We start from the raw sequence: 20,089 nt of genomic DNA, 5'->3' as shown, positions 1-20,089 counted from the left end.
TTTTTCCAGCTTCCCAAGCACAGGCTCACCACATGTGGAGGCAGATTAATAACACTGCTTTTTAAAATTTTAGCCTTGGTTTTGTGGAGTCCTGTTTGGAATGGGATTTGCTCCTCACAGCACGGCTGTGTCCAGGCAGAGGTTGAGCTGGATTTCTGGATTCTCTGCAACACATGGGGATGGCCATGTCAGCCTTTCTGTGCTCATTCCTACTCATCTTAAGATGGACTTACAGAGGCAGCTCCACTCAGTGCCATAAAACCAGGTGCTCAGCGACCAAAATACAAGTCAAGTGCCGGGAAAAGTGTGTTCCTGCTGACAACCCCCTAAAGGTTACACTTCACGTGAAAAGGAGAAAGGAAGACCAAAATCAAATGGACAGAAGAGGGTACCAAGACACACAGCCTGCAGAGAGCTGTGCAGAGGAAACCTCTGTGCCTGCCACCTCTGTGCTGAGCCCATCGACCCAAAGGTGACTGGAGATGAAGCTCCTGGGGACAAACTCCTAAGATATACCTGATGGTACCAGCTATTCCCTGAGATGTTCAGAGGCCTTTCAGTGTAACAAAATAACAGAAGTTTATTGTTCTAGAGGACTTTTTTTACGTAATTCCTTCCCCCAGTCCTGAACACAAGAAGACACAGCTGGAGCCAATACAGCTCTGCATGCACAGGGACCTGTTTGGGGTCCACAGTTTTCAGAGGCATTCAAGCCAAGGTCTGTTATTCTGAGAAAGAGGGTCTAGCCTGGAAGAACTCAAATACTTTTGAGCTCTGGCACCTGGAAGATCTCAAAAGTATTTGTAAATATTGGGGTTTGGCTCAAGTGCCTTTTTATGCAGGAAGAGCGTGGGGGAGAACACTTTTTGAAGCACAAACCAAATGCTATTCTGAAATTTAACAAGTTCGACTGATTTCCTCTATTATTTTGCATTCCTTCATGCTTTAGGCTCCAGAAGATGCCTAAATATCCCAGTGCATAGGCTGCCAGCACAGCTTTTCCAGCCCAGCAGGAAGTAGGAGATATCTTCAGGGAGAGCCTATTTTTGGAGAGCTATCCAATTCCAAACTAAGCCTTCAAACTTTTTGTTGTTATTATTTGGATTAAGACAGCAGAGTGGGAGAGCTGAGGCATTCCCACAGCAGACCACATTGCTCACACTCCTTGTTCTCAGCGGTGGAAGAGGGATTTTGTATGGATGCAGAACATGGCTGGAAGTCCAGGGCTAACATCCCACAGGATTTTGCTGAAATCCTGAGCTGATATGTGGGCTCCTGGACACCTGGATGCAGTTGTGTTTAAATTTCAAAAATCAGTTCTTAATTCTGAACAACTAATCATGTGTGAAGCCAAGATGGATGGAGAAGACTATTTTGTCTTGTACCCAAAACACTCCAAGTGAAAAACATGTATATAACAAAGAATTGCATTACAATAGCTTTTTGCATTACCCAACATGTCTGTAGAATCAGCAGCCAAGAGCAGGACACCCGAGAGCCCCCCTGCTGAACAACTAGATTACACTAAATTAATTGCAACATCCAGTGTTGGGTTTTTTTTTCCTTTAACAACTCCTATTTTATACATTAAAAAACATTTAGTCGCCATCCCTCAGCTTATTCCTTAGGATTAATAAATCAAAACAGAAACACTGGGGAGTATGCAACAACAAAAAAAATAAAATTCTAAAACCCCCTTGGCTGAATTTAATTTCTATTAGAATCCTTAGTCATGATGGAAATGTTTTTATAACCACAAACCTCCACTAAATTATCTTAACAGCCTCTAGCTGTTGTGCTGATGGCCGAAACAGCACAGTAAATGACTGTCTCACCATACAAAATTATACACATCACTATTACACCATGTTTCAGCCCCAGCCTCTCAAAAGCAGAGCAGATTTATTCTTATTACCCAGCTGAGCTCACCCATGTGCCCTGCCACGTGTGTACTCCCAAAACAGAGTAAATCCCCCGATTTTGGCACAAACACCCTGCCCAGCACACAACAACCACTCACCTTTTCCCCCTCCTTTCCCACGTCTGACTGACTTTCCGCTCATCAGGTTTTCCTGTCTGGCAGCTGGACTGAGTTTTTAAACAGGCTGAATTCACTCCCAACCTTTTCCAATGAACTTCAAGGCAAGGCACGTGCAAGTGAACTTGGCTCGGGAAACTTGGAATTTCTCAGCACGAGACTGCAGGGACTGATGCAGCTCAGGGATGGGAAGACAAAGATGAGACTGAAGGATGCTGGTGTCTGGTTCCCAGCTCTGTGATAGACTCAGTGCACCCCTGAGATATTTCCTATTTATAAGGCAGGGTCAGTAAAGATCCAATATCCAGTAAGCAACCTGGGTGGAAAGGTTGGAATTTCACTGAGTGTCCAACCTCTTGTGCCAACTCTTTGCTCTGTTGGGACGTGCAAAGCTAAAACAATTTGTGTTTACAACCCATCTCAGTGTTACAATGCCAAGACCATGTAATACTCAGCATAAGCATATGTATTAGTGAGAGTTCAAAGTGCAAGGACCAAAGCTTGGAGGAAAGAAAATGAACCCAAGCCAGGCCTCACCACTGGGCTTTGGGGACAAAAAGGATAAAGGTGAGAAAATAGAAGAAGCAGATATGATAATATCCAGGAATATCTACTGACCAGGAATGAATGTGTTAAGTTACAACTTGAAGAGCACCAGAGCCACATTTCTGATTGTGCTTTGGTGTCTTGTTTTCCATCAAAAAGTATTTTTTGGGGTTTTGTTTGCGTGTTTTTTTGTTTTTAAATACATATAAAAAGTCAAAAGTCTCCCATGCTCCAAAGGAAGGAAATGCAAGGTTTTGACCAGGTCCTTCCACATTGACAAAGCAGAGTTGAACCATGCCTAAAATACAGCTGACTCAGCAGCAATGTGCACAGCAATGTGCACACACACATAAACCCCAAACATGTCATTCTGGCTTCTCACCTTCCTCCACAACCTGAGCTACAGTTGGTTAGTGGGAGGCTCCAGGTACAAAGAAATGCAAAGAACAGGCTTAAAAAGCTCTTCTTAATTACAAATGCAAATCTTGAAGCTTGTCCTTCCCAAGTGGTATTCGACAACTCAATTCTGTCTGAATTTCCAAGCGCGTCAGAGCAGCAGGTCCACACTTCACCCCACATGCCCTAATCACAACATTTAACAGCACTGAGTTGGTCATGGCAGACCCTCCCAAGAAGCAGGATAGACAGAGAAAAATCACCAACAGAACATTGTCCTGAAAAACCCTACTTAACCAAGTACTCATAAAAAAGCCTCATGAACAACCTACACATTGCATAAGTCACGATTTGCTTTATGTCCCTTTTTCTGTCCCAGCCCAGAGCAATCCATGAGGCCCAAGACAAACTCATTGTGAAGATCTAACACACACTCCTGAGCACAGAGGAGTATTTTGTGAAGCACTGTCCATGACACCAACCTGTGACATGCTCTGCCTTCTGCTGCACGCGAGGCACCTTCAGTATTAAAAAACCCCGGACAAATAAACCTTGCAGGCAACCCTTTTTCTCCACACAACTCTGTGTCTTCAAATCTTGCTCCTCAACGCACCTCCCTGCGGCAGCACATGATACATCAGCCCATCTGCATGCCAGCTGGCTGTACTGATTTGATGCTTAAAAGAGTGTACTGATTGATTCCCAGTTGAAGCCTCAGCCAACATGTTTTGCAAGCGTTTGAGACAATGGCCTGATCCCTTCAGGCCCTCCCTCCCTTGGGTTGACTTTGGAGGGAGTGTAAGGCAATGGCTGAAAATGGCTTTGGGAGCAACTCTATGGCTATGGTGCTGGATCTAGCTAGTCTTGGACCAATGCACATCCCATTACAAGTGGAAACTCACTAAAAGGAAAGAGGGAAGAGCCCTATCTCTTGTAAAGATCCATCCTCAACTCTGACTGCTTTGAACCTCAAAATAACAATTTTGTTCCTTTCCAGTGTTTCCTTTGTGCTATCAACTTCTAAAATTGCAGATATTCACATTATTTATCTCATCTACTTCGTAAGGTGCAAATTCTGAGTTGGTAGGAGGAGGCAGCTTCTCCCCCATGGCACATCAACAGCAGAGGCAGAACATGCTGAAGGATGAAGAAACAAAAAGATCTTACAAGCTTTAACACCTGTGACCTGCTCCCCTTCTGTGTTTGATGCCAAGGGGTCAGACACACCTGGTCACCTCTCCCAAGCACAAATCCTGCCTCTCCAAGAGGGAGTTCCAAGATGGGATGGGACCTCACTCTCTTTGGTGATGTGCCAAATGCTTTGGGCCACTTCCCGAAGAAGGACCCTGGGCTGCTCCCATCAGAATCCCACAAGCCAAGCTGAAATGCTGTCCCCCCTCTGCACAGAAAGCAGTCCTGAGGACTTTTATCAGGGCACTTTCTCGGTCACTTTCCTTAGAAGGTGGCTGTCCTTTGCTGCTTTGGAGGCTGTTGTGTAAAGCTTTCCCAGGCTCCTAATCACTCTCATCACCCATCTCCAAAGACGCTGGTGTCAGGGGTCCACCCACACACACATTGCTGCAGGATAAAGTCCTGATTGCTGGCAGGAAAACTTCCTGCTCCCTCTTCTGCCTCACTGCATGCACACAGAGGGCTCAGAGAAGGACCTGAACAGATAACGCTCAATAAAACCTCAAATGCCAATTTTGAACCCTTGAGCAGGGACCAGCCTACATCATTTCTCAGCATCTCCTTCTGGCCAGGACAGCTAAAAGGAGCCCTGTCAGTCTGTACACCCCATACCTTCTGCATCTCTTCTTTTCTTTCCTTTCATTGATATTATTTATTTATTCCCCTCCCTCAAAGGCTTTAAGGAGCCGTGATCACAGAGTGCCCACTGTCTGCATGGCTGCCCCTATGGATAACATGATGCCATGCTGGAGGTAGCAGCAGGGCTCAGCTGCCAGCTCTGCGCCCCTCTCTCCTGCCACCCTGGCCCTGTGCCCTGACCCCCGAAACAATGAGCTCCTCTGTTCCCCACAGCCCGCTGGAAACTCCAGCCTGACATTACGTGTGGTGGGCAGTGGGCGAGGCAGGCAGGGAAGGCGAGACGGGGGCAGAACAGAGGCCTCAAGTCATCGATTCTTCCTGGGTCAAAGCAAACGAGGTTTTCTCGGGAGCTTCCTATCTGGAGGGAGCTATTTAGGAACAACACAGTGACCCAGAATCAAAGGAGCTGTGTGCAGTTGATGGCATGGAAGTAGAGTGGCTGATTTATGCTGTCAATCAAGAAGGGGCATTTACAGAGGGGCATTTATGGAAGGGGCTTGGAGAAGAGAAGGCTCTGGGGAGACCTCTTTGTGGCCTTCTAGTACTTAAAGGGAGCTTATAAAAAAGAGGGAGTTGTTACACAGGCAGATAGTGATAGAAAAGGGGGATGAGTTTTAAATCAAAAGAGAAGAAATTTATCTTAGATGTTAGGACGAAATTCTTTCCTGTGAGGGCGGTGAGGCACTGAAACAGGTTGCTCAGAGAAGCTGTAGATGCTCCATCCCTGAAGTGTTCCAGGCCAGGCTGGATGAGGCTCTGAGCAACCTGGTCTAGTGGAAGCTGTCCCTGCCCATGGCAGGGGGTTGGAACTAGATGATCTTTAAGGTTGCCTCCAACCCAAACCACTGCAATTCTGTGATTCTGTGGTTTGTTACACTTGTCCCTTCCTGTGCTGGATTGCTCTCAAACACAGCATCTGTGAGCAAGAAGTGTGAGAAGAAAGGAGATCTGGAATTGCTGATGTGGCTTCTATAGGAGTGGTAAGGGAGACTTTTAAATGGAGAGGCAACTACTGAAACCCCGAGCTGAATTGCACAGCCAATCTTCTCTTTTCCATGTCTTTTCCATGGGGCACAGTTTCAAGCCAAGAGCATCCAGAGAGCAGTAAAACCACATACTTCCCCCTACAAATAAACAAAAAAAGTGGCAAAAGATCCTTAGATGACAAAATGGGTGAAGATCTGAAGAACAGATTGGTAGCAATGACTAATAACACCATTAAGCATTGTTACTGAAATTATTATGAGATTAAACAAATGCAGACAAACAAAAGCACTGCCCAGTTCTACAGGAGCACACGGTACCAAAGCTCCCATGTACGTGCAACACAGCTCTTCAAAGCTGAAAGTTTAAAAGACACCCCAGAGTCAGTGTCTCCAGTAGAGAGGAGAGAAATGAAGGCTTACTAGTCACTTCTGGAAACAAGACATAATCCCTGGTTGGATATTATGTTAAGTGGCCAGAAAGTGGATTTAGCAAGTCAACTTGCAACTTTTGGCAGCCACAAGAAAGTCCATTGGCTTGTTCTGAAGGTCAGTGAGGAACCAGAATGGGTGAGGCAGCAGCTGGGATCACCAGCAAAACTTAATCACTGAAAATCCATGAAATTCAGAAGACCGCAAATCTTTGACTCAAAATGTTATTTCCATCTTACCATATGGATGCGGGACCTGGAACTCCACCAAAGAAATGTCTAAATGCCTTCCAAAGCAAACGTCTTTGGAAAATACCAGGTTTAAATGGAATAAGATGCATAACAAGTACTGAAATGCTATTAGGACAGTATCTTCAATCCAGAAGACACGATGGAAATAGTTTGGATGTGTCCAAAAGGCAAGGGGAAGCAAAAGAAAGAATAAACAATAATTTTTAAAAAACCAACCAGAAGATAGTTCAGTCAATAGATATTCATTTCTGTCAATAGATTATTATTTCTGTAATAGAGAGAAAAACATACAGCATTTAAAAATTCAGAGGCCATGTGGAGTCTGGAGTAGGCAGAGACAGAAAAGCTTTTGAAGCAACAGAAAAGAAGAAGCAATCTGAACACTTAATACAGAATAGTCTAAGAGCTGCTCTCAATTGGTCCTGCCTCAAAACCAGATTTAAACTATAAATAAAAATGTTCCATTTCTGACCCAAGAGAGAACTTTCTACCGTGAACACACATCATTTTGGGGCGAGAATATTCACATTTGGATGGAGAAGTTCATTTCTAGGCATTAGTATAATGCAGACAACCAGGCTGATGCAAGATTTCCCAAATCAGAACCTTCTCCAGGAAAAGTGCACAGGAACTCAGCAAAAAAATAGGAACCAAATATGAAAACACAAATCCAGAGATGAAATCAGCTCCCCCCTTTCCCAGGCTGCTGGATTTAGTCCAGATTCAATGGAGAAACAGGCACTGCTGGCTATCTTACACAGCAAGAAACATATGCTTCCAGCACTCAGATTTTCCTCCTGTCCTTCAAAGGCACAGCTTGCAGGCTAAAGACAGCTAAGAACAAATTTTTTTTACCAAAGCTGCTTTTAAAATATTTTTAAAGATTTTCTGCTGAAACACAGCACGTATTTAAGTTGCTGTGTGACTAGATATGACTGATGGCATATGTACGATGGCACTGTGCAGGCTGGCACGCTGACCTTGAGGAAATCCTCTTTGTGCATCGCAAGGTCGTGGCAGGCGCACCTTGGTGCAACTGTGTGTGCCTGGCAGCATGCAAATGGTCTGGATCTCTTCTTAAGGTCTCAGGTCTGTTTTCTGTGAATCCACATGATGAATATTTGTTTTTTCCATCATTAATCACAAATAAGAAAGAAAAGTGATCATAGAATTACAGAAGATCCTGAGCTGAAAGGGGCCCACAGGCATCACTGAAGTCCAGTTCCCAGCCCTGCACAGGACACACCATGTGCCCAAGAGCATTGTCCAAATGGTTGAGCATTGTCCAAATGGTTCTTGAACTCTGCCAAGCTTGGTGCTGTGACCACTTCCCTGGGGAGCCTGCTCCAGTGCCCAACCATCCTCTGGGTGAAGAACCCTTTCCTAATACCCAGCCTAAACTTTCCCTGACACAGCTTCATGCCGTTCACTCAGTCCTGTCACTGGTCACCACAGAGCAGAGATCAGTGCCTGCCCCTCTGCTTCCACAGCAGCTGCAGACCACACTGAGGTCTCCCCTCCTCAGTCTCCTGTTCTCCAGGCTGAACAGCCCAAATACCCTCAGCTGCTCCTCATAAGGCTTCCCCTTCAGAGCCTTCACGTCCTGGTGGTTCTCCTCTGGACACTCTCCAACAGCTTTGTATCTTTCACACACTGGCACCCAAAACTGCCCCCAGCCCTCGAGGTGAGGCTGCCCCAGTGCACAGCAGAGCAGGACAATGCCCTCCCTTGCCCAGAGTCAGCTGCCAGGGCACTGCTAACTCACATTCAACTTGCTGTCCACCAGGACCCCCAGGTCCCTTTCTGGGCACCGCTCCCCAGAATCTCACTCCCCAGGCTGTCCATACACCCAGGGTCGCCCCATGACAGGTGCAGAATTTGGTACTTTCCCTTGTTGAACTTCATATGGTTGTGACTGCCCAGACCTCTAATGTGCCCAGATCTCTCTGTAGGGCCTCTCTGCCTTGGAGGGAGTCAACAGCTCCTCCCAACTTATTATCATCAACAAAGTTACTTAGTATCCCTTTGAGTCCTGCACCCAAGTAATTTTTTAAGATGTTGAAGAGCACTGGCCCTAAGACTGACTCCGGCAGAGGCCCACTAAAGATCAGACACCGGCCATGATCTGCACTGGCTGCATCTGCAGAGCCTCCCACGTTCACTGCCAATTCGCTGTGGTTTAACCCATGATAACCACATGATAACCACAAAGCTGGTTTCGCTTGGCAGCAAGGTGGAGAAGCTACACAGATCGGCAGCAAAATGTCCCTTAGCTCTACTGCTGCTCTACAGGCACCCTGAAGTAAATAAAAAACTCTCTCTCATTTCTTCCACCTCCTGAGATACATTTTGTCACCACTGTAAGGTGCTGAAAGATCCACCTAAGCATTATGATAGGAAACTAAAAGTTTAAAGACTTTAAATGATTATTGAAAGGAAGGGCCATTTATATTAAAAGCAGTAATTTCCAAACCTTTTGGGTCAACTCATCTCAGAGAGACCCTTGATGACCTTAGCAGCCTCATCATCCAAATCCCTGAGAGATGTATAATGTACTTCTCTGGACTAGCTGCAATCCATTTCCACAGCTTCACACATCCTCAGCAGCTTGCGAGCAGCTCGGAAGCCCCTCGCTCAGGTAGAAACCATAAAGCCAAGGTGAGTTTCCAGCTGTGAGAATGACCCTGAACACAAGTGCAGCCAAATCACTGACTTGCTCTGTGCCTTGGTTTCCCCATCAGACCAGACCTTTCCTGGCAGATGTGGTCTCCCCAAACACAGCACGTGGAGTCCCAGTCGCCTCAGCTGCTACTGAAATACAGATAAATAATTTTTGTTCTGCCTTTGAGTCACTAGTATAAATTATGTGCTTCGGTCTGGTAAACACTTTTGCATCATGTCTTCCATCTGATAGTTGCTAAAAGAAAAAGGGGAAAAAATTGTTTCAGTGTCACTTCTGCTCTCTTTCAAAGAGAAACAAAGCTGTCTTCCTCGCACACTTTCCTTAAGTACTGTTTGTCTTTCTTAAGTTCAACCTGTGCTTTGCAACCATTAATCTTTTATATCCACCATGGACTGCCAAGACAATCAGCCAACACTGAAGTCATGACAGATAGCTGAGGATTCACTCAAGCTGTCTGAGCAAAGGCAAAGCAGCAGGAAAATACACCAGGCTCACCCTCCCACACAACAGACGGACTCCTTACCTCTGTGGGCATGTCCACCTCAATTGATGCAGTGCCTCAGAACACACACAGGTTAGCCCTAGCCAAACCAGTTTGGGTTTCAGCAGCTGAAGAGCTGCCCCAACACGTGTGTTGGCAGCAAACAAAACAAAGACTGTCCACCTTCACAGTGAGCTGGGCTACAACAGCTCTACTGCTTCTGAGATTCATGGCTCCACGTTGCACCTTACAGAGGTGTAAGAAATGTTGGGTTAGAGGCACCTCAGGAGGTTTCTAGTCCAGGCTTGCTGACTTGACATTTGAGGTGTCATTAGATCAAGTCATCTGGAATTTTCTCTAGCCAAGTCTCGAAAAGCTCCAAAGACTGAGACCCTGCAGCCTCTGTGGGAACCTGTTCCTTTACACCATGACCCTCTTATTGGAGGGGCTTTCCAAAGACCCAACCTGAACCTTCAAATCTGGGTTGTGGTTGTTGCTCCTTATCTTGACACCTTCTACAATCAAGAGTTTGACTCCATTGTTCCCATAACCATCCCTCAAGTATCTGCCTCTTACCAGATCACAATTATCATGATGACAATAAATCACCACCTGGCTGTTTTCAGAAAATGCTACAGTGGGCAAATGAATGTAGCCGCACACTCAAAAAAACGACCCCAAACAGAGGGGGTAGGACCTCTTCCCCTCTTGTGTGTTTTGACTCATCAGCAATGATGCAGCAGAGAAACGAGTTAGAGAGTGGGACCTTTGTGCAGCGTTGCACAAGAGAGCTGGTGTAGCAGGAGTGCTGGCAGGCACTGCCTTTGCAAGCAACATGCACCCCTGACCTGCAAAACCTTCTCTGGTGGAGCAAGTGTTCATCCCTCCTGTGAATCATTGGGCAGATTACAAGAGCTAAAATATATTATGGTCTTTTGGGATCAAGCTGGGAGATTATACGGGAGGAGCAGGGTGCAGCAAGGCAGTCTGACAGATGGAATAAGTGCAAACTCATGGAGTTTCAGTGCAATCAAAACTTTCTACAAAGAACTTGTCAGAGGACTTCCTTGAGTCCTATCAGGAGATCAGGTGACATAATCAGTGCCCTTAAGCCTCTTAGCTACCCCTCCCTTCATCCAGGCTCAAAACCCATACATTCACCCAAACTAGCACTGGAAGGAATTTCTGGAGAATTTGTCAAATTTATTCCACTGCCTCTAAACAGATTCAGCTCTCTGAAGTGGAGTTTGGCCAACCTGCACCTCAGAACTGCCACGATGGAGACTCCAAGCCCATCCCAAACCATCTGTTCCACTGCTCCACTCCTCTGGCAATCAGAGGTTAGGAAGTTTTTCCTACACTTGTTTCCCTTGCTGCAGCTCAAGCTCAGCACTTCTTGGCCTCCAATCACCAGCCATGTAGAACAGTTCGCTCCCTTCCCCTTCACAGCCACCTTTGGCATACTCCAGGATTGTTATTTCTCCTCTCAGCCCTCTCATCCCCAAATAACCCCATTTCTTTCAGTCTTTCTGTATCTTTGCTCAATTTTTGGTGCTTTTCTCTGGCATGTCTGCAACTGTTTCCTATTTTTGTTAATGGGTAGAGCATCCCAAATGAGGCACGGCACAGCTGAGCATGGGAGTGACCAATTAAAACTCCTTAGAGAGAAGACAGAGAAAAGGAGATAATTTTGCACAATACCTATCTTTTGTTCTTTGCTGCAGAATAGAAAGATGTTCTTTCTTCTCCCTCCTATAAAATTTCATCCCAATCAGCACTGTGCCAAACTCCACCTGGCATCTCCACTACTTGACAGCCTATGACAACCCTGCACTAATGGTCCTACTTCAGTCCACATCCCACATTCTCATTTAAGGAAGACATCCTTACAATGCATTTTGAGGTGGGATATGAAGGATCTACTTCAGGAACCAAAATAAGCCCTTCATCAAAGAGTTGTCCCTAGGAACAGGGCTGCAATCAGTAAATCAGCCCTTTAACCTCTTCTCACTTGTCCCATCAGAGATGAGCAGCTCTTCCAATGACCTTGATTAAACTGATTTTGCTTGATGTAAGAACGAAACTGATGCACAAGGACAAACCCAGATAAACCAGCTGGGAGGAAAAAAACACCAAAACCCACAGCACTAGAGGACTGTACAACCGGCACACGATGAGAAGCTTTTGTTTTAGTCAGAACTGCAGACATACATCTCAGCCAGACAGAAAATACTCTGACTTCATGGCACATAAATAAGCAGGCAGAGCACACTGATCTAACGATAGGGAGCTGAGCTGCTCTACAACAGCACTCGTTTTTCACAGTGCTTCCCTGCCAGACAGTCCAGCCCCGAGCCCATCGTGCCGGGCAGCGGGCAGACACAAAACACTGCTCCAAACCCACGTCTCACACAGGAGACAACAGACAGGCACGTCCAGCAGGAGAGGACCAGGAGACAGTGAGTCAGTACAGGACCAGCACAACATGCCCTGGTCTCAGCTGGCTGGTCACACAACTAAAGCCCAGGGTTTTATTTAGGGACTATTTTTTTTTTTTTTTTTAATTTTTCACATGTGCTTTAAGGAGGAGCCAGAAGGAGAATTAAAAGACAGTTCTGTGCTTTGTGGCAGTGTACAAGGAGACCCTTTCATGTATGAAAGTCAGAGAGGCAAAAGGTAGGAACAGGATTTTTAATAGGGTCTGTAGCAACAGAACATGGGACAATGGTTTTAAACTGAAAGAGGGTAGATTCAGACCAGATATGAGGAAGAAAATTTTTTTTAAATGGGGGTGGTGAGCCACTGGCACAGGTTGCCCAGAGAGGTGGTGGATGCTCCATCCCTGGAAACATACAAGGCCAGGCTGGACAGGGCTCTGAGGAACCTGGGATCCAGGTGAAGATGTCCCTGCTTATTGCCAGGGGATTGGGATAGATTAATTTAAACCTCTCTTTCAACCCAAACCATTCTATGAATGTACAAGAAGAGTTTGTCTGAAAAAAAGCAATTAAGCATGAGGATGAGGGAGTTTGATGTCCCAAGCAGAGCAGAGGTGAAAAGGGATATTTTGGTACTTCAATTACTTTTGACCTTCAATTGTTTGCTTAGGTTTTATTATCAATATTACAGTAGCATTTACAGCCAAACTGCCCAGAGTCTACATGAACCCCTGTCTGCAGTTATGAGGCTGAAAAAAGGCACACTTTGTCTCAATCTTTAAGCAGTCATCGTTTGATCATTTGAATGTCCCTCAACAGAAGAGAAACTCACAACACTGATATTTCCCAGAGCGTTGTACAAATAGGTCTCACAATCTCACATAAACACAATCCTCTGAAGTGAAACAGAGCAGGCACTGCTGTAAATGCAGATTAATTCCACACAGATCAGGTGTGGAGAAGAGTCCCCTTTCCTAACCACCCTGGGTGGAAGTCAGAGAGAAAATTCAGTACTTTCCTTTCTTGCCACAGATCTCCTTGAAAAATAAAAGCAAAACAAAACCAGGCTCATAAAAGCACAGCACTTCAAGGATAGCGTTAGGAACACACCCATGTGCAGACACATACATTTGAAATGCACTTGTCAAAGGAAAAATAAATCTATCCTCTCCCCTGTGTCAATACAGCCAGAGCAGGAACTTCAAACCCCATTAGCAGCATCCTGCAGCCTGAGATTTCTCCTCTGAGATCTCAAAGCAGAACATAAACTGAAGACATAAGGAAAGTGGCAAAGCCAGCGATTCAGCACCTTCCCTTTGAGGCCATACAAAAGCCAGCATAAACCGTCTTTTGTGCACAAAAACCAAAGTCCAACCATGTGGGTTTACTGTGGACAAAGGCAGGTTTTACAGGAGGAAAGCCATCACCCTCAGGCTCTGGACAAGCAAGCTGCTCTGAGCTACACTCAAGGAGAGCCTGATCCACACACCAACGCCCTAAATGCACACCACAGCTACATAAACACAGTATCAATAATAATGCATGAAAAAGCAAAGGGACGAGGCACCACCAAGTGAGACACAGTCCAAGCTAAAGGCCAACGCTTTCAAATGCAGCCACTGATGCAGGAAGCTGGTGCAACTGGTGTGACTGGAAGGGAAGTCCCACTGACCACAGCGCCGGGAGCGCTTCAGCGCAGAGATCCCCTCGAGTGACATCTGCCAAGCATCACTTCCTGCCCCGCCGAGGCTGCGTGGGATGGCCGGGCACATCTCGGCATGGCTGCATTTCCTCTTGGGGCAATGAGGATGTTTTGAAAACATAGGTGGCTTGCAAAGCACTTTGGGATGTATGTGGATGAAAAGCACTCTTATGCACATCGATAATTAGCACTAACCGCCGGCGTGTCACACCCTCCATGTAGCGCATTTAGCAGATTTATTCAGCTCTTGCTGGAATGCCAGAGCACGAGCCGGATATTCAGACAGTGATGTGAGCGCCCTTTCATGGGGCAGATGCTGGGGAGCTAATGATGTTTGATGAGTTAAGGCCATTGGTGACTCAGGATCAGCAATTAGTTGATTTCTGCGGGAGGAAGGTGCTTTGCTCCATTAAGCTAAAAGCATCCTCCACAGTTCAGCATGCACAAAGTCATTCTGTCCACCTCCCACAAAGCCTACCTACATTCATTAGGGGGTTGATACTTCCCACATAAACACTCAGGTTTACCTTCCTGGATTCCCCAGCAGTTCCACCCCTCAGCCCTGTGCCAACCTGATATTCCCTGGAACAGCATAAGGCACACAAGGAAAAAATTGCCAAGAGCAACTGGACACACAGTCTAATGCAAAGGGATGTGGTACCACTGATATCTATGGGGCTGAACCCATTTTGGGCAAGGCTAATAACAGTCCATCACAAATCAGACACAACCCCAGTCCTGCTCAAGCCTGCAGTACGGGACTACAGACATCCATCTCCCTCTCAAGGGTAGACAGTGATGCTTCCATCAATCAATAACAGGCACTGGGGAGACACCAGCTGCACTTGTTCTGCCTGCCATTCCCCAAATGCACGCAGGCAAAAGCAACAGGACCAAAGGATGATGTGGCTGGTGTCCCCACAAGAAGGGAGAGCATCCAGCTCCCTTCCCAGAGGCTGCATTCCAGTCATCTGAAGGCTGGCTGAGGCTGGTCACTGGTGTCAGGGAGTGGGACCCTGGACATCGTGGGGAGCGATGTGCCGAGTCATAGGACGGCAGCGCGATTCTGAGCGCTAATGCCCGTGGCACATGGCAGGAGCGTCAGGCGGGGGACGCAAAGAACAGTTATTTCTTTCAATGAGTGGGGAATGTGACAGAGCTGGCATTTGGACCCTCTTTTTACAACTTCTTTGAAGTGTTTGATCTCAGCCGCTAACGACACAGAGGCTATCGAAGCGCTACTGGTGCTATCTTCAAAGGGTTAGGACGTTCAATGATTAATAGGAACCCTGCACGGAATGGGGGAGAGCGACTATTATGGGAATGTTGGGGGAGATCCAAGATGCGTTAGTACCTTTACTCTTTGGGACAAGGTGCTCCCAGCCTCCCCTAAAACAGACGACTTCAAAGGCGGGGGTGTGACGGTCGCAGGTCCCGGGTGAGCGCGGCCACCGCGGGGCGCAGCCCGAGCGGCCCCAGCGCCGAGTGTCCGCTCCGGCCGCGGCCGTCACCGCCCATCCCGCCGGCCCGGGGCAGGAGCAAGCCGGGGGCTCCGGGATGCTCCCACTCGCCCTCCCCGAGAGGCGGGGAGCCAGCAGCGCTCGTTCCCCGCCCGGGCAAGGGGCACCCCCGCCCAGCCGAGCCTCCGCGGCGCCGGGAGAGGCGGCGGCAGGTGCACCCGGGCTGGCGGCGGAGGAGCGGGGATGGAGGCGGGGGGATGGATCCCGGCTTTCCCGGGGCCGGGGTAAGGATGAGATGGGGTGGGCAGAGACTTACGTATCTCCGTAACTTCTTCTCCGGCGGCGACTTTCGGAGCCAGCCCGAGCACACCACCTCCCCGCCGCTCATCGCGGAGCCGGGCGCCGCCGGGCGCTGCCTCCCGGCGCTCAGCGCCGGCCGCGCCGGCCCATGGAGGGCGGGCGGGGGTGGCTGGCTGGGTGAGCGGACGGATGGATGGATGGGTGGATGGATGGCTGGAGGGAGGGAGGGAGGGAAAAAGGGAGGGAGAGATGGAAGGATGGATGGGGGGCGGCGAGCGCCTCCCCCCGCCGCCGCGGCCGCTCGGCTGCGAGCGGGGAAGCAGGAAACTGGCTCCTTCCCGGCTCACCACGCCTCCGCCCGCCCGGCGCCCCGCCAGCCCTGTTAAAGACACAAACCCCGCGGGGAGAGGGGCTGCCCGGCCCCACGCCGCCCCCGGGGGGCTGCCGCTCGTCCCGGCCCCCCTCACACTCATACAGTGCCTACAGACAAACTTATAATGCTGCAGCAGGTGATCTCGAACAGCGCAACGTTTCCGTAATTAAAAAGTAGAGCTCCTCCCAAACCTCTCCCCCGTAAGGTTTCATTACCCCAGGACCCTTCCTCTCTCTTGGTGGAGAAGGTCCTTCGCACCTCGGAAAGGCGAGGCTGGCTTTAGCCTCTCTGTGCTCAGGGGCTTGTGCCTGAAATGAAGGTGCCATAGGAAAACAAAGAGGTTGAGCAAGAAACAGCCAAACACCAGTGATGCCAAGAACCCTCCTGGAGAAAAAAAATAGCAATAAAAAACCACGAGGGGAATCAATAAAAGCTTCGTATTTTATTATTGATTTTAAAGTAATGGAGCAGTGGCCACTGAAAGGGGATTTGACTGCCATTGGAGTCTCATGCAGACAAGCCAGGTTTTGTATTACAGTGTATTATACCCTGGCTGAGATTCACTATCAACTTTTAGATCTAGAAACACTGTACATTTCAAAGCCTGATCCTCTCCTCCCCTCCCCAGCTCAGGCAGTAATAAAACGTCTCTCCACAGCCCTTCGAGTTGGATTATGCTCTAACCTTGCTTTCACTGTGCCCTTTAAAGCAAAACTTGGGCATGGCACCCATAAAAACTGAGTCCTCTTAGCCCACGCTTATGTGGAAAACGCAACAATTTGCTAGGGATGAATTTCTAAGACCTGTCTCTATACAACAGCTCTGCCTCAAACCTGCTCGGGCACATTCAGTCATCCCTGCCTCAGCTTCCCTGCCTGTCCAACCTCTGTGGGCAGGGATGGTCCCTCCTTATGTGTTTGTGCTGTAGCTGGTGCAATAACAACTCCATGCTGGCTGGATGTGCTACTGTATGTCACACAACAACAACCTTTATATAACATTGCTTGAGCAGGGATCTTGCATCACTTCAGAGCAGTAATTGCAACTTGCAGTGCCTCTGGGAGGTAGGAGCAACACCTCTTTTCAAGATGGGGACAGCCCGGTTAAGCCATATGTTGTTTATCATCTTTGTGAATGCGTAAAGTAGGGGAATAACCCCTTACAGAACAAGTCAGTCATTTGTTAGGAATGTATTTTCTCAACAGCTTTGTTTTTCTGCCAGTGAAATGCAAAGGCTAAATAGGAAGGTTTTTCTGCTTTCTCACTACCCAAAGGAAGGGCTTGATCCTATTCCAGTGCTGGGCAATCTCTGCAGAGAGAGGCTATGCTCAGATCAGCTTGCCCATCTCTGCCAGTGCAGTGTGTGTGATGGGGCTGAGAGCAGGGCAGGATGGAGAGACCAGTTCTGTGCTGGCCTCAGCCGGCATCGTCTCATTCAGTGCACTGGAGCCATATCAATTTACACTGCACGAGAGCCAGAGTCTCACCTGCAAACTCTCCTGGGTTAGAGGCACTTTGTGCATTCGTAGAGAAAACTGTGTCCTGGTGTCCTGCCCTTGAGAGATCTTCCCAAAACACAGAAATTTCAGGGAGGCCAGTGAGATATTGGGTATTTAGAAAGACTCAATTAAGAACAGATGATCATGATTAATAAAAAGGTATCATGCAAAACTATCCCATGTTAATGATTCACAGGTTAGGAATCCACTCATACTGACACCAATGCAAAGTGGTATCAGTTTGAATACCAGTTGCAGAGAACTCTGTCTGCATTTTTATGTTAACAACTTCTACCACACAGAGTTGGAACACTTCATTTGGGTGATGGATGTTTAAAGAAATGCTCCATAATTATCATTGTGTGAACTGGAATGAATTATTCTACATGTTCTATGACAGCCCTTTGTTTATTGCCCTGCTCCCTTGCTGTACTATTCCTTCTCTCCACTCATCCCTTATTCTGGATCACATTTACTGACTTGGTTATATCACAAGATATATCCAAACAGCGTTCAAAACATGAAGTACCCCTGTGAATTCTTTTTCCCATGCTTTTGGTGATACCTGACAGGTATCTCAGTTTGCTGGGACTTTTGGATGGGAAATGGGTTGCATTTTCTGTACATTTGAATATGCTGCTGTTCTCACATGTGACACAGAATCACAGAATAATTAAAGTTGGTAAATGCCTCCAAGATCATTGAGTCCAACTGTAATATAAGCTCTGTGCAGAAAAATGCTTCAGACAAAGATGCTGCACGTGAACGTGCCTCCCCAATTCCACTGTGGCTGTACGCAGAGTGGGAACAGTGAGTTAATTCTGGCATCAGCCTTCCAGATTACATATGATCCAATGCATGTAACATTACAACGCCTTATAATGCTGGCCCTCCTTAAAGCTTTTGGCCAGGAGGATACACAAACGCTACCCTCAGTGCCCCAGGGAGTTAAAGACCATGTCTGTCATGAGCAAAGCTCGATTTGGCAGCGCTCGCACGTTCGTAACAGTTTTTACCAACTTCAAGCTGTTCCTCCAACCGGCAGTGGAGAATGAACTCAGGCTGGCCCCAGCTGACTGCGTAAATCTCTGGAGTGTGAGCTAACAGCCAGCAGCCTTGGCGGAAAACTGTGTGAAAACCACATCCCTGTGTTGGAAAAACCTGACAAGGGAGTTATGCGAAGCCATTGAGAATCCATCTCTGCCAGCAGAAGCAACTGAAGGAGGAACAGCAGAATTAGCAGACATAGCAAGGGAGAAATTAAGAGATGCCATATAAGAAATAATATTCCTTGAACAAGGGTAAGGCTGAGAGAGAAACATTTTTATAAGAAAAAGCCCTTGTACTGTACTTAGTGTGCTGGTGTGCACGACAAAGTGACACTTTCTTCTGCAGAAACCTCTGGGGTTTTTAATCGTAACCTTCAGTGTGGTTTCTTGTTCATGTCTGAAACCGAAAAATCAGAACTTCTAAGAAAGAAACCACAATGTCCACGGCTACTCCTTCCTGCTCCAAATTTATTCAAATGAGCTGTGCCATCTGCTGGCAGACGGGAAAGCTGCAAGCGGAGCAATTCTCCGCTCCCAGCCGCTGGTGCAAGCAGTCGGGATAGAGACACCGGGCATTTCCTGTGGATTAGGGACCAGCTGGCTGAAACGCTTCGGGCTACCTACCCCAGCCAGGCACAAATCCCTTGGAAATGCCTATACGGCGGTTTATATAAACCGAAACAGACTGGGGCGGGGAAGGAAAGGCTTGAGAAATGTGCTGCTGCTTGGTGCTCCTTGCCTGCTTTTAATTCTGAGCGAATGCTCAGTCTCCTGAGATGCAGCTCCACAACAATAAGACCTGACTTTATCTTCGCGCAACAGTTCCTGCAGCAGAGCGGGTTGGGAGCAGCTTTTTGATTTAATGAAGAATTTTTCAAGGTTAAAAAAAAAAAAATCACCTCTTTCAAGAACTCAAGTCTTTTCAAGCTTCCCACCCTCTGCAGAAGAGCACAGCAAGCCCCCCAGAACGACTGCAATTGAAGCCAAACCACAAGACAGTCCTTTCCTTCTTGTGACAGACAGCAGCTCCAGCAGCACTGGCTGCTTTCCATGAGCAGAGGGAATAGTAGCACAAGGTGCTTTGATCAGATAATGAGACAGTTTGAAGCATCTTCAGTAGTGTTGTGGTAAAGACAGGGGCATCAGAGCTCTGATGCCTTAATACAGGCCTGAAACAGAGAAGAGATGACTTGCAGGTCAGCAGTGTTCAAGGCACATAGGCTTGTGTGGAGTGGATGGTCCTTCTTTGTGCTCTCTCTGTTGGAGATCCTGGCCAGAACCAGCACATCCCATCCAGAATGGATACAGACCCCCCCGGGCAGGACAGGGGTGCTGAGCTGGATGGCGTCTGTGGATGCAGCTGGAGGACACTTCCAGTCCTCACACTTGAAGATTATTAAAGAAGACTTCCTACTCCTATTCAGTCAACACTGAAGCCCAGTCCCACTTCTCTCACCAAACTAGACACTTAGAAATAATTTTGCCTGGAGCTGAGCTGGGGCAGAACACTAATAATGCATTTCTCCATTCTGGACTCAGGTAGAGTTTTTTTCTAGGACAGATGAGCTCCTCATGCAAACTTCCTTGCCTGGATCCAGACACATTTTTGGCAGCTACATTTACCTTTT

At 47.4% G+C, this 20,089-nt stretch overlaps 1 protein-coding gene across 3 annotated transcripts in view; it reads right to left on the bottom strand.

Moving 5' to 3' along the window:
* GAB2 (GRB2 associated binding protein 2) overlaps positions 1–15,624 on the bottom strand; it is a 93,471-nt gene extending 77,847 nt beyond the window's left edge. For 2 of the 3 annotated variants that reach the window (XM_058018241.1, XM_058018242.1), the window contains exon 1: positions 15,557–15,624. The gene's annotated coding sequence lies outside the window, so the exon portion shown is untranslated. The remainder of the gene's footprint in view (positions 1–15,556) is intronic. The other variant, XM_058018243.1, reaches the window with a different exon arrangement.
* Positions 15,625–20,089: the final 4,465 nt, after the last annotated feature.

This window comes from Melospiza georgiana, chromosome 2 (assembly GCF_028018845.1).
Source record: "Melospiza georgiana isolate bMelGeo1 chromosome 2, bMelGeo1.pri, whole genome shotgun sequence".
NCBI lineage: Eukaryota > Metazoa > Chordata > Aves > Passeriformes > Passerellidae > Melospiza > Melospiza georgiana.
This window is presented reverse-complemented; position numbering and strand designations above follow the sequence as displayed.